General features: G+C 44.6%; 1 long non-coding RNA gene across 1 annotated transcript; it reads left to right on the top strand.

The window, feature by feature from the left end:
* The first annotated feature begins 258 nt into the window (after nt 1–258).
* LOC114486476 (uncharacterized) lies at nt 259–6,663 on the top strand. Its single transcript, XR_003680288.2, has 4 exons — nt 259–3,050; nt 3,985–4,077; nt 5,359–5,460; nt 6,226–6,663. It is a non-coding gene; the product is annotated as an uncharacterized lncRNA (long non-coding RNA).
* Nucleotides 6,664–14,818: the final 8,155 nt, after the last annotated feature.

Consider the following 14,818-nt stretch of genomic DNA (forward strand, 5'->3'; position numbering starts at 1 on the left):
AATTAAGACAATTTTAGCTAATTGAATCCAGCAACATAAAAAGTGAAGACAAGGTAGGATTCATTCCAAGAATGCAAAGTTGGTTCAAGATCTGAAAATGAACCTAAAATATGAAGGACAAACACCACATGATCATCTCAATAGATACAGAAAAAGCATTTGACAAAACATCATATTCATTCCTGATTAAAAACTTGCAACACCCAAAGAACAGAAGGGAATTTCTCCAACCTGTGGATGCAGTGATGCTTTCTGAATTCTCTAAATTTACTGCAGTCATCTATTTGTGATAAATTTTATTATACACAAATTATGCCTCAGTGTAGCTATTATAAAAAAACAAAAAATGTCTAAGGTGTTTAATTCTTATCAGTAGAAGCTGCTATAGGCCAAAAGTGTACCTTTACTATGTTCCCTTTGGAGCACAGCTCATTAAGATTGCTCAATCAATCTTTAGTAGTTTACTCAATTGAGATTTTAAAAACTAACCATATTCCATGGACTATACAACCTATAGCCTGGCATTCAAGTTATTACATGTCTTTGCTACAACTTATTCTCTACTCTCTACTCTGTTTCCCTCAAAGCGGGTTTTTGTACCCATTTCTCATCTCTGAGCCTTTGCTCATGCTGTGCCTTTCATCCACTAGGTGGTACTTTTGGCACTTGTAGCTTCATTGCTAATCAAAAGACCTCAGGGTAGTTTGAAAGAGAAAAACGCGTTATTTAAACAGGCCATTTGTTAGTTGGGTAGTCACAAGCTGAAGAGGGCCTTTATCAGGTATGCTTAGACAAATTTAACTCACACTTATAGAATAAATCTTTTTCTTTTCCTCAGCAAATGTTGAATATGAAGGATCTCATGTTTCAGAACTTTTCCAAAAGTTGGGCTGTATGCACACAAAAGCCAGTCTTATGAGGGAGCAAGTGGGCAGCTGCACTAGTAATGGGGCTTCATTCATTAATTCTTCAACCAATATTTATTGAGCAACTGCTTTGTGCCAAGCGCTGTTCTAGATATTGGAAGTGCAGCAGTACACAAAACAAAGTTCCTGCCCTCATGGGGTCTGCAGTTGGGAAAGAGATAACCACTAAACAAATAATTACTGATGTTTGGTCTGTAAGGGCTTTGGAAAACCCTGAAAAGCAGGAAAGGGAGAAATGGGAATGGTGGAGGTGGCAGTCACCACTGTATGCGGAGTGGACACCCAAAGCTTTTCTACCAAGATGACATTTAGTACCTCTGTAGGAAACAAGGGAGGGGGGGTATCATGCAGCTCCCTTGGGAAAAAGCAACCCAGGTGGAGAGAAAACACAATATACAAGGGATTGTAGGCAGGAGTACTCCGGGTATATTCATGTAAGAGCAGGAAGGGCACGTGCGTGGGTATGGCATGGAGTGGAGGAGGGTACATGATGGAGATTAGTTCAGAGTGGTAGAGGTGGTGTGGCTTGCAGAGCATGAAGGGCCTTGCAGGGCATTTTAAGACCTTTGACTTTACTCTGAGTGAAAGGGGAGCTACTGAAGGATTTTGAGCAAAGAAGTGATACGATCTGACTTCTGTTTTAAAGGGATTACTCTGGCTGCTATGTTGAGATTGACTGTAGTAGGGCAGAGGCAGAAGCTGGGAGACCAGTTAAGACACTATTGCAATAATCCTGGCAAGCGGTGATGGTGGCTTAGATCAGGGTATGAGGAATGGGAGAGATGAGAAGAGACCATGTTTCGTACATATTTCTAAGGAAGAGACAACACGATTAGCTGATGATTAGATACAGGGTATGAAAGAAAGAGAAAAGCCAAAGATGATGATTTATTTTAATTATTTAACAGAAGTTTATGTGGTACTAATTATATGCCAGGCCTGTTCCACTTTCTTGACAAATATTGACTCATTTAATCTTTGCAATAGGCTCATGAGATAAGTACTATTTTTGTCCTCCTTTTCCTGCCTTCAAGGTTTTGGCTCTGAGAAGCTGGGAGGATAAAGCTGCCATTTACTGAGAGAGGGAAGACTATGTGAAGAGCAGGTTCAAGTTGATATGTTAAGGTTGAGAAGACTGAAGCAACTGTGTGAAGATGCCAAGCGGGTGGTTGGTTATGCAAGACTGGAGTTAAGGAGAGCGATCTGGTCTGGAGATACACACTCAGTGTAAAGATGGTATTTAAAACCCTGAAACTTGATGACACCTCTAGGAGAGTAGAGATCCAGCAGAGAAGACGGCCAAGCACCAAGCTTGAGGGCATCCAGTATGAACGAGGACATGAAGATGAAGTATCAAAGAAGACAGAGCAATAGCCAAAAAGCTTGGCATCCAGGAAGCCAAGTGAAGAAAGCAAAGGAGGAGAGGGCGAGAAACTGTGTTCGATGCCGCAGCTTGGTCCAGGAACAGGGAGCTGAGAATTTATTCATTGCTTACTTTGAAAAGAGCTATTTCATTGAGTGGTAGTGATGAAAGTTGTAGTGCAAAAGGGGTCAAGAAAAAATTGGAGGAGGAGTATAGGAAATGATGAATAAACAGAACTCTTTTGAGACATTTCCTATAAAGAGGAATAGAGAAATATGGCAACAGTCAGAGAAGAGTATCGATAAAGTCAATAGAGGGTTTTTGGGGGGAGGGTTGTTGTTTCCTTTTGTTTTAAAGATGGGTGAAATTATGGCATAGTTGTATGCAGATGGAAACAGTCCAGTAGAAAAGGAAAAAAAAATGTTGATACAGGAGACAGGAGATTAAGTGATGTTACTGAGCTGATGAGAGAGGATGATAACGTACAGGGCTTGGATTAGATAGAAGCAGAGACAATTCATCTCTTGGTAAACGGAGGGAAGGCAGGATATATGGTGATAGATGCAATTATGTGGGGAGATGTGGTTGACATTTGTGGAAGTTCTTTGTTGATTGCTTCTCTTTTCTCAGTGAAATAGGAAAAAAGTCATAAGCTGAAAGAGAAGGACAGAAGAAGTACTGGAGCTTTGAGGAGAGCAAAGTTGTGAAATGAACATCTAGGAAAATGAGGACTATTACCCCAAACATCAGCTCAACCACAGGTCAGCCCATAATTACAGTCCCATTACTGGGGTCTAGAAAAGTCTGATTTTCAAGAGGACCCTATTAAAATGCAGATACTTAGAAGCCCAAGTGCTGTTCAGCGGGCTTTCTTGTGTAACACATTCGTATCAGAAGGTGTCTGAGTTGTCAGACCACTGGGAGTGAGATCCCTCAGGTCACGATGCTTTTACTCTCTTTTTCCTGGGAAATCTAAATTTTACTTCATTTTATTTTTCTTCAAGAAAAGTAAGTTGTTAACGTAGAACTGAGTGTAATTCATTTGAAAATCTTTGCAAGATTTAATATAATTAAATCCACATATTAGAAAAATAATTCCTCAACCCACTTGGCCCATTTTTTTCCCCCTGTAGAAATATGACATAAGCCCAGGCCTTTGGCAGGAATCAGAGAGTCGGGTAAGGAAAGACATTTGTTCTTAGAAAGGAGGAAAGCGGCTTCCTACAGGAGGTTAGTTTTTCCAGACCAATAATTATAGTTAACGATTAGGGGGGCCTTCTCTGTGTCTATCAAACCTAAATATATGTCATTTAGTTAATATCCCCTCCAAAATTAATAAATATTGAGCAGGAACATATTTAGTTGTCCTCTTTTGTACAACTGTGGCTAATAAATTTCTAGAATTGTCTTTTTAAAAAAATGCACAGATTGGTCCACGTATAGGATGGCAAGAGAATGCTGTACATAAGGCACAGAGGCTCTGGCATATACTTTAATCTTGAGTTAGAACCCCAGTTCTACCCTACCTTTGTGATGCCAGGGAAGCCTCTGATCCTCACTGAGCCAGTCTCTCTTTCATAATTCACGGGCTGATGAAGGTTATCGTAAAATCAAATGAAGCAACCTGTCAGAGTAAATGTGCAACGCAATTGTCTGGCACATAAATGGCTACTCTTATTGTTTGTATGTTGCTAGATACTTAGGCGGTATCTTCCCTTGTACCTGAAGAAACATCTAGAGGATTTCTGTTTATACTCGATCCAAAGAAGCAGATACAACTAAAGAGAGGTAAGTAAATGGAGAAGAGCTGGAAAGTGGGAAATGTGCAGGCTATGTTTTGTTTGTTTGTTTGTTTTTCCTAGAAACATCTTTATTATAAGTGTTCTTTAAAGGGGTAGATCAGGGACTAGATCTCACTTTTAAAAAAAATTGAGATATAACTGACATATAACATTACATTGGTTTCAGGTGCACAACATAATGATTTAATATATGCATGTATTGCAAAATGATGATCACAATAAGTCTAGTTAACATCCATCACCACACAAAGTTAAAAATGTCTTCTCTCTTATGAAGAGAACTTTTAGAATCTACTCCCTTAACAACCTCCAAATATACCACACAGTATCACTGACCATAGTCACCATGCTGTACATTACACCTCAAGAACTTATTTGCTTATTTATCTTATAACAGGAAGTCTGTAGCTTTTGACCACGTTCATTTTGCCCACTCCCCACTCCTCACCTCTGGCAACAACCAATTTGTTCTTTGAATCCATGAATTCATTATTTGTTGTTTTTTTTTAAGATTCCACATATAAGTGAGATCATACAGTATTTGTCTTTCTTTGTCTGACTTATTTCATTTAGCATAATGCCCTCAAGGTCCATCCATGACGTTGCAAATGGCAAGATTTCCTCCTTTTTTATGGCTGAATAATGTTCCATTGTGTGTGTGTGTGTTTCCATATCTTGACTATTGTAAATAAAGCTGCAGTGAACATGGGGGTGCAGATATTTTGGGGGGTTAGACTTTTCATTTCCTTTGGATGAATACTCAGAAGTGGAATTGCTAGATCATATGGTAGCTCTATTTTTATTTTTTTGAGGAAATAGCCTTTTCAGGCTATGTTTTTAATTGTCTCCTTGGTAATAGAAACATGTCACGGACATACATTTTTTCATCTCTAGCTTGCTTAAGATTCTGGGAATTTTTAGCTAACTGAAGAGAAGGACATCTTCATTTTACCATAATATTTAAGAAATTCCAGAAGGGTGGGGACCATGTGTCTAACTGAACTCAGTGGGGCTACTTAATAACTCATTAAATGAAGAATAATAATCCAACAAAAATGTGTGAATTTCCTGAGCAGTTGAGTTTCAAAGGACTGTGGTCACGAGCTCCATCTCATACTGGTGTGGCCCTGGGAAGTGAGTGGGTGGGCTGACGGCTGGCTGTGAACCTGGATTTACAGATATCCTCCAACACTGCATCCTTTGCTGGTATAGCTGTTTGAATCTTGCAGCTGTTTCACTGTTGTGTGTATTTTCTTGTATATTCCAGTTTAAAGCGAAGAGAACAGGATGAAATCTTTGGAGCCGCATGTGGCGCCTCCATGGGCAGGGTGTCCTCAAGCTGGGGTGCTTACGGAGCAAGAGAACCAAGGTACTGTGTTCCAACAACAAGCGTGTCCTTCTGTGACCTCTGTGCCTCAGTCAGCCCAGATTCCAGACAGTCTGGCCTATGGAAAAGGCTAGGGCCCCAGGACAGCCCTACCAGACAAAACCCCAGTTGATAACTCAAACTGTTATCCATTAACCTGACCAGGTGGGAGAGAGTCTGTGCCTGAAACACTGGTTTACAGGCCACAGCCATAACTTTTACAACCAGCTGGAGTGTTGGGCTACTCCCACACTTGTCACAGGGCCCTTTTCTTTCCTGGCAGGTAACTATTTGCTCCTTTTCCATTCTTCCAGAAGCTAGGCTGGGGTACTCGGTGAAATTTACAGGTTATGCTATTCAAGGGTTTTTAGCATCTTTATTTAGCTATGGAACATCTTCTCACAACAAAATCTCACACCAAAGGCAAATATTTAAAACAGTTAATGCTGGAAGTATTTGGCATGAAGTGGAAGTAGATGATCCAAAGCTAGCTGTCTCCACCCCTCCCCAATCCATCACACACGCACGCACACGCACGCACACACACGCGCGCGCACACACACACACACACACACACACACACACACACACATACAACCGCCCAATCCATCACACACGCACGCACACGCACGCACACACACGCGCGCGCACACACACACACACACACACACACACACACACACTCCTTGAGGCACCTCTAAAGAATTCCTAGGACTCTAAGCAGAGAAGTTTGAAAATCCCTGATGGTCTTAACTTCTCATTTTACAGATGAGAAAAGAGGTCTAGATCTGCCCTGTCCAATGTGGTAACCACTAGGAACATGTGGCCACAGAGCTGTTGAAATGGCTAGTCCAAACTGAAGATGCTGTAAGTGCAACACACACACAAAATGCCAAGGACTTGGCACCAAAACAGAAGAATGTAAAATATCTCATTGATACATTTTTTAAATCGATGGTCTGTTAGTATGATATTTAAGATAGATTAGGTCCGATAAAATACATTAAAATGAATCTCAAGACTTCCCTGGTGGTCCAGTGGGTAAGACTCCACGCTTCCAATGCAGGGGGCCCAGATTCGATCCCTAGTCGGGGAACTAGATCCCACACGCATGTCGCAGCTAAGAGTCTGCATGCCACAACTAAGGAGTCCGCATGCCACAGCTGAAGAGTCCAAATGCCACAACTAAAAGATCCCACAACTAAGACCCAGGTGCAAACAAAATAAATAAATAAACATTTTTTTAAAAATAAAATAAAATGAATCTCACCTGCTTCATTTTACTTTTTTTAAAGTGTGACTACTAGAAAATTCAAAATTACACAAGTGGCTCTCCCTTGTGGCTCATGTTATAACTCTGTTGGATAGCACTGATCCAGATTGTTCTGCCCAGATCATAGGAGACAGGTCGGGACTTGTGGTCCTCAGTGTTCTCTCCAAACCACCATTCTCACATTACTCATTTACATGGAGACACAGTGGATAGATAAGAGCTTAACATGACATCCCCGGGCAGTTTCATTTAATGTGATGGGATGAGACAACTTGCAGGCAAAGGTGAAGGTGGGGTAGGATTAGGCCTCCATTGGGAAGGATGGCCTTCCCAATCACATATATTTATCTGGCATCTAGGAGGAAATCTACCCAGGGAAGGAGCACTGACTTAGAAACAAGAAGGCCTGAGTCTTAGACCCTTTTATGATGATGCTCCCTTTTTGTGAAGATCACCAACCTTCTGCGTCTCATTTTCCTTATCTGTAAAGTGAAGGAGTAAATTTTCAAGGCTCAAAGTCCTCTTCCTTCTCTGTAATTCTGTGATTTACCATTTATGTATTCACCTAGATGCTTCCCTGCCAGCAAATAATTTTTGATGAGGTGTTCCCACATCTATTTCTCTTCCCTTCTTATTTTACTCCTCCTAAAAGCTAACTTCAGCCAAGAGAAGTTGGGTTGAGAAGGTAAGACAGCTCCAGGTCACTTCCTTTTACCCTTGACACTGAGAGCAATGAGAGAGCTGTTGTGCCCTTCACTTCTAGCCCAGTAAAGGAGGACCTGGAGGAGGAAAGGGCAAGGAATGGATGAAGGGGAGTGGAGATTAAAGGATAGGGGAAATAAGAAGAGGAAGAAGCAGGTGAAGCAGGAAAAGAAAATGGGTATTAGAAATACGTATCTGCATGCACCCCCTATGTTCATAGCAGCACTATTCACAATAGCCAAAACATGGAAACAACCTAAATGTCCGTCAACAGATGAATGGATAAAAGAAGATGTAGTATATATATACATATGTATGTGTGTAGGTATATACACACACACACACACACACACACACACACAATGGAATATTACTCAGCCATAAAAAGAATGAAAGAATGCCATTCGCAGCTATATGAATGGACCTAGAGATTATCATACTAAGCGAAGTAAGTCAGAAAGAGAAAGGCAAATACCATATGATATCACCTATATGTGGAATCTAAAATATGACACAAATGAACTTATCTATGAAACGGAAACAGACTCACAGACATAGAGAACAGACTCGTGGTTGCCAAGGGGGAGGGGGAACAGGGGAGGGATGGATTGGGAGTTTGGGACCAGCAGATGCAAACAATTATATAGAGAATGGATAAACAACAAGTTCCTAGCACAGGGAACTATATTCAATATGCTGTAATAAACCATAATGGAAAAGAAAAATATTTTTTTTTAAGAAATAGGCATCTGAAGGGTTGATTAGCCATCTACCTGGATTCCTTGGTTTTTCAACTCCAAGAATACAGGGACTATGTCCTATTATTTGCGGGTGGAGGTGCTTGTCTTATACAATACCTGAGCCCACTGCTACACACTGGACAGGAACCATGAAGTAATCTCTTCATTTGGCTCACCGAGTTTTTTACAGCTCACATTTTACGGCTGGTGCATCTAATGAACGCAGATGAAACACATAGGTATGCAGGGTAGGAGAAGTCAAATCGAGCAACACATTTATTAAACTTTTTACCCTCCTTCCAAGCTCCGAGGAAGCAGAAAACACCCAGACATTGTTTTAAGTCAGGGAGTTTCCAGCTTTGCAACTGAACTCCCTGGACGAGGACCAGGCCTGCCGTCAGTGCGTGGGAGAGCACGGCATTCTCAGGGCTGGGTTGGAAGTTCCAAGTTTATGAGGTATTTATGTCGGGATTTAGCTCTTACCTATGGGTCCAGGGTTGCATTTTTCCTCCTAAATACACTTCATCTCTGAATGGCAGCGCTTGCTAAGACATTGGTTTATGCTCTGTTTGCTTCTTAACGCTTCTCTAAATTTTGTCTCCAAGAAAATGACGAGGCTAGAAGCTTCTCTCAGGCCCCACCCATAGCTGCCAGCCCCGAGGGAAGAGCAGTATTAGGGGAAGTGGCTCTGGGGAACTGTCCTGAGACACTGGTGCCCTATTGTCCTCATCCTCATGTAGGCGTGGGCGGTTTGGAAGGGGGAAGGGATGGGGGCGGCTTTGAAAGGCAGCTAGGACTCATCCTTTCCTGCCTACTCCAGGGGCACTCACAGTGGAGGTGAGCTTTGCTGGGAGCCAGAGAGCATTTCATTAAAATCGTCTTTTAGAAAGGAATAAAGGAAAGAAGGAAGAAGGCAAAACCAGAATGTTTAGTTAAAATATCAGATTTAGGGAAGGTGAGAAAAGACTAAAACTGGAATAATTGAGACGGAGGTGGTGGGAGAGAGGGGGATGGACCCAGTCGTTAATCCTTCGGGGGTTTTATCCTGTTCATGCTGGTGTCCAACCCCTGCCTCTCAGAAGAGAGAACACAAAACTAAGCTCTAGCAAAGCAAAAAGCCAGCTACCTCACCCTGTGTTATCAGGCAGGCTTCCTTCCTGAAGGGTCCACTAAGACCCTCTCAGCCAGAGCCTAGGATTACTTTCCCTTGATATACACGGATATATGGATAAACCATTCCTTTGGCGGGTTCTTAACTGAGATGGGGCTGCTGGAGGGCCTGGCTGGGCTCCAGGTATAGGGGTTGTAAAGCGGGGCTTGAGGAGAATGCCCCTGGGTTGATCACACTCTGTTGAGACAGTCAGTGCTGGTTAGAACGTCCTGGAGAAGAAGGCCCACAGAACTGCATTTCCTCACTAGGGCCTTTGGAGACTCTTAGACTTCTCTGTACCAGGGTGTATGAGCCTTCGTAATTTTTCTCAAAACGCTCAGGGACCCAGTCTCCACAGCTCCATTTATACTCAGGACTGTAATGGGGGCAGGAAGCCCTCTCTCTCTATCTGCCTTAGCTTATCTTCCAAGAACCACCCATAAAAGGGACAGGCTGTATCTTCACACGGGCTTCCTTCTACCTGTGTCTATGACCTAATCGTCTCTTCTTATAAGGAAGCTGGTCATATTGGAGTGGGGCCCACCTATGACCTCAATTTAACTTAATTATCTCTTTAAAGGCCCTGTCTCAAATATAGTCACATCCTGCGATATTGGGGCGGGGGTGCGGGTGGGTTAGGATTTCAACATATCAATTTGGTGGTGGGGTGGGGACACATAATTCAGCCTATGGTGCCATGTCTACGCCGTGTGTCGCATCATAGCATGCCATGCTATGGTGCCATGTCTACGCCATAAGTCGTATCACAGTGCACCATGCTATGGTGCCATGTCTACGCCATAGGTCGTATCATAGTGCTCCATGCTATGGTGCCATGTCTACGCCATAGGTCGTATCATAGTGCGCCATGCTATGGTGCCATGTCTACGCCATGTTTCGCATCACAGTGCGCCATGCTATGGTGCCATGTCTACGGCATATGTCATATCACAGTGCGCCATGCTATGGTGCCATGTCTGCGCCATGTGTCGCATCATAGCACGCCATGCTATGGTGCCATGTCTACGCCATAGGTCGTATCGTAGTGCACCATGCTATGGTGCCATGTCTACGCCATGTGTCAAATCCAGTGCGCCATGCTATGGTGCCATGGCTACACCATAGGTCGTATCGTAGTGCACCATGCTATGGCGCCATGCCTACGCCATAGGTCGTATCACAGTGCGCCATGCTTTGGTGCCATGTCTACGCCATGTGTCGTATCGTAGTGCGCCATGCTATGGTGCCATGTCTACGCCGTAGGTCGTATCGTAGTGCGCCATGCTATGGTGCCATGTCTACGCCCTATATCGTATCAATCATAGTGCACCATGCTATGGTGCCATGTCTATACCATATATCGTATCAATCATAGTATACCATACTATGATGCCATGTCTATACCATATATCATATCATAGTATACCATACTATGATACCATGTCTATGGCTGGGAACCTCAAGGCAGCCCCCCACTCATGGCGACACACCACATTTAGATAACCCAACATTGCCATTCCATCTCTATCTCTTACCAAATGGTCCAGTTTTACTGGCCTTCCTGAGCTCTTTAGGCCAGTCTTCTCCAGGATCTCATTTCTCTGTGTGTCAGGGATGTTTCCTGGAACATTCTTCTTGAGGATGGCAGCCTTGCCAAGCCGGAGGCCACTGTGTTCCCTCACCCACCGCGCCTCCCCTGCAGGCCCTTCCCAGCTCCGCTCAAGCAGACAACCACGCCCAGTTAAGGAGAACCGTGGTCTTGTCCAAGAAGCCAGGTATATACACCCGCAAGCCCCTCAGGGATGGCATTCAAAAAGATAGATTTCCCTTCATCAGCTGGAACTTCCTGTGGTGTCTATAAGCAGGCCTTCTCTGCATGCAGCAGATTCCAGAAACGAAGGTCCAGAATTTGTTTTGCTTCCCACCGTTCGTCAAAAGTCATTCCTTGGTAATGCAGGCTGGAAAGGAAGACGGGATTACTGAGCCTAGCGAAGATCCGTCTAACCCCTCTGTATCTTTCGAAGAGCAATTTAAAGTCACTTCTCTTCTCCCTGAACCAGAAAAACAACCGTCTCCTGTACTCTGAGCTTTGCAATTCAACTCTATTTTCTATGATCACAGTGCTGAGCTTATTACACAAAAACAGCCCTTGCTAATCCTCTCCCTCAGATGATCCTTCCTGGGTGGTCCCTCTTGGTTGGTCCCTGGGCACAGAAGCCCCTCGCCATGCTTCCTCCTCTGTTCAGCGTGTGGGCCAGCATCTGCCTCACAAAGCTGAGCTCCAGCTTGTCGAGAGATAAGATCAGAGACACTGTGGCAGGGCCCTGTTTTGACAAGGCAGAAAATCCCGGCTATGCCATCCACCAGGCCTACTGTGCAAAAAGCAACCCCCCGCGGTACGCCTTGGCTTTGGGGGCTCCCTCCCGGAGAGGTTTCTCCCCTCGTCGTCAAGACTGGTGTCATGGGATGAGGAAAGAGTCACGTCCCTGTCAGCCAGGCTTCCAGTCAGAAGGGCTTCCCTTTCAATTACCCAAGAGCAGCCATACGCAGCTGCTTATGTAACCGCCCGGCCCCTCCTTCTCAGGAGGAGGATGTGGAACCATTTGGTGTTTGCTGAATAATGAGTCATGGTCAGATTTAGGGCGTAGAAACAGTGAATTTCTCCCTTGCATTGCTTCATCCAGAACTTCTAGTAAAGGAGGTTGAGCAGTGAGTCAGTGGCTGGGGACGTCAGCCTCGGGAAGGGCAGGCAACCCCGAGGGCCCCCGAAATGCAGGCTCCCACCAGACTTGCATGTGGAGCTGCGGAAGGGACGTGGGGGTAAATTTGAAGCTCGGCCGGGCACTCTGTGAGGAGATTCACTGTTTATTTAGGCCTGTGGTGGACTTGACGGGGGATTTCCTATCTCGGGCAGCTGTAGCCTTCGTCCAGGCCCCAGACATGAGGCTTCAAAATGAACAGAGCGCGCTTCCCCGGTGGCGCAGTGGTTGCGAGTCCGCCTGCCGATGCAGGGGACGCGGGTTCGTGCCCCGGTCCGGGAAGATCCCACGTGCCGCGGAGCGGCTGGGCCCGTGAGCCACGGCCGCTGAGCCTGCGCGTCCGGAGCCTGTGCTCCGCAACGGGAGAGGCCACAGCAGGTGAGAGGCCCGCGTACGGCAAAAAAAAAAAATGAACAGAGCTTTCTCCAAACCTCATCTGCACCCTAAGAAATGAACCAAATCTGAGAGGTGAGAGGAGGGGCGTATTTCTATCAACTGAGAAGTTAAAAGCTTTGCTTTCAGCCGGAAAGAAGAAAGAAATTAAGATATGCTATTGATTACCACATTCTGAGGCAAAACCAACAAGACCCTGAGGAAACGAAACGAAGCCCTGTAAGAAAAGGGACCAACAATGATTTGTCCCTCCTCATGTTTCTAAGAAATCCAGTCAAACTTTGTAGAGTTTTCGCATCAGGAAATGATTTCTCGTGACCCCTTTCCCTGCCCCCCTGAGATGCTTTTCCCACTGCGCGGGAAGGAGTCACAGACTTTAGGGTGCCTCTGAGCAAGTCACAACCCAACTCTGCGCGCTTACACAGGGATCCCTTACCGAGTCGGTGGGTCTACCTGATGCTGTGGGGATGTGGCAGGAGCTTCAGGGCGCCTGGCTTGATGAATGATGTTGGAAACGTTTTCTTCAGTGCACAAGGCTTCAGGAGGCTTCAAGCTCTGCCCTCGGGAAGTCACATGGCACAGAGGTCAAGGTCAAACTGCGTGGGCTTGAATCCCAGCTCTGCTACCTACCACCAGTTAAGTGGCTTTGATGTGCCATTAGCTTCTCTGCTGGGTTCCCTCATCTGTAAAATGGAGACAATGAGAGTCTCCACCTTATAGGGTGGTTGTGAGTTCTGAGGCAAAACTTCTAAGGCATTTAAAATGGTTTTTAAACATTCCATAATGATAATGACAGTGATATTATCATTACCATTATTATCTTTGTTATTTTGTTCCTCTCTAGTGACTTCTACCCCAAAACACAAGTAGAACAGCATGAGCAGACCTTACGGTGAAGCAGATCTGGCCTTTTTATAACTAGTACAATTTTTTTCTAGTATTTTCATCTGTAAAATGGGGGAAATATTGCAGATTTATAGTAGAGATTCACTAGAATAAAGGATATAAAGTTTTTTAGCTTGGAAAGTACTCAATCCATGGTAGCTACTTTGGTTATTATTATTAAGTTCATGAACCTGAATCTCTGCTCAAATAAGTTCCAGATTTCTTTATCTCACGTAACAAAATGAAGTTCCAAGACCCAGATCACAGACATCCCTTTAGAGTATTTCTACGTATATTTATGATATAAAATTTCCAAAAGGAGGCACACCGGTAGAATTCTAATTTAACACAAAGGTCAGAAGGGACCCAGTCTGATATGTGGTCAAGAAAAGAAAAGGCGATGTTTTAGGTTCTTTAAGAAGGGCTCTTTCGGTTGAGCTATATTGATTGCTTTCTTGGCTTGATTTACTTCATGGTATTTTGACCACAGGAAGCAGATGACACACCTCCTTTGAGACCGGCTCTGAGTGCTCTAAGGACGGGGTTGGGGGTCGGCCACAAAACTGACACCATCATCATCAGCCCATACAGCTCCCACATTTAGGGAGCTCTTACTATATGTCAGGCACAGTGCAAAGGATTTTTATCTCAGTTTCATCCTTAAGATGACCCTGTTGTTTTAGGATTATTCTCTCTACCTAAAGGACGAGAAGACATTGTTCCTTAGAGAATTGCAATCTGCCCACGACCCCACAGGTGTGAGCAGTGCAGCTGGGGTTAGAATCTAGGTTTTGAACTTGGAAGCGCTGTCTACCAGGCTATATCGCCGTCGCTGCTGGGGAGGGGATGCTACGTGGAACACACCCCCCCCCCGGCAGCTGTGGCATATAAATCATCTGTCCTCACATCCCTGCTGGTCAGCTGTCAGGTGACTTGCTGTCCAGGAAAGCTCGCAGCCAGTCTGTGTTTGAGGGGGGACTGCAGCCATTGCTGACAGGCTGGAAGAGGCCGTTGCCATCCTTGGGCTCTTGGTGTAACTGAGACGGACTTGACAGACACGATCCAGTTCCACGGAAGAATGAAATTCCCCACGGCACTGCCAAGTCATTCTGCGGAGTCAGCGGGAGGGGTGCTCCCTACCCACCCATATCCTTTGGTGTGGTGGCCTCACACGAGAATGTCCCACCCCCAGTGTTTTCATGCAGCTATCAGAGCCCTTTGAGAAGGGCAGAGCTGACGGCTTGGACAAGTTTCTTTTCTTGAAACAACGCTAATTTGTCCAGTTTTGTGGCTTTTTTATGTGGAACAACATTAGCTCATCCAAGCTTGTGGTTTATTTGAAAACGAAATTCCGGTAAATCTTTCGCACCATCTGGCAGTGTGGCGATTGGCCGTGAGTTAGGAACAAGCCACGGAGCACACAAAGAAACAAAGCGAAGGAAACCCACCCCAAACAGAG

This window comes from Physeter macrocephalus, chromosome 6 (assembly GCF_002837175.3).
Source record: "Physeter macrocephalus isolate SW-GA chromosome 6, ASM283717v5, whole genome shotgun sequence".
In the NCBI taxonomy this organism is placed as follows: Eukaryota; Metazoa; Chordata; class Mammalia; order Artiodactyla; family Physeteridae; genus Physeter; species Physeter macrocephalus.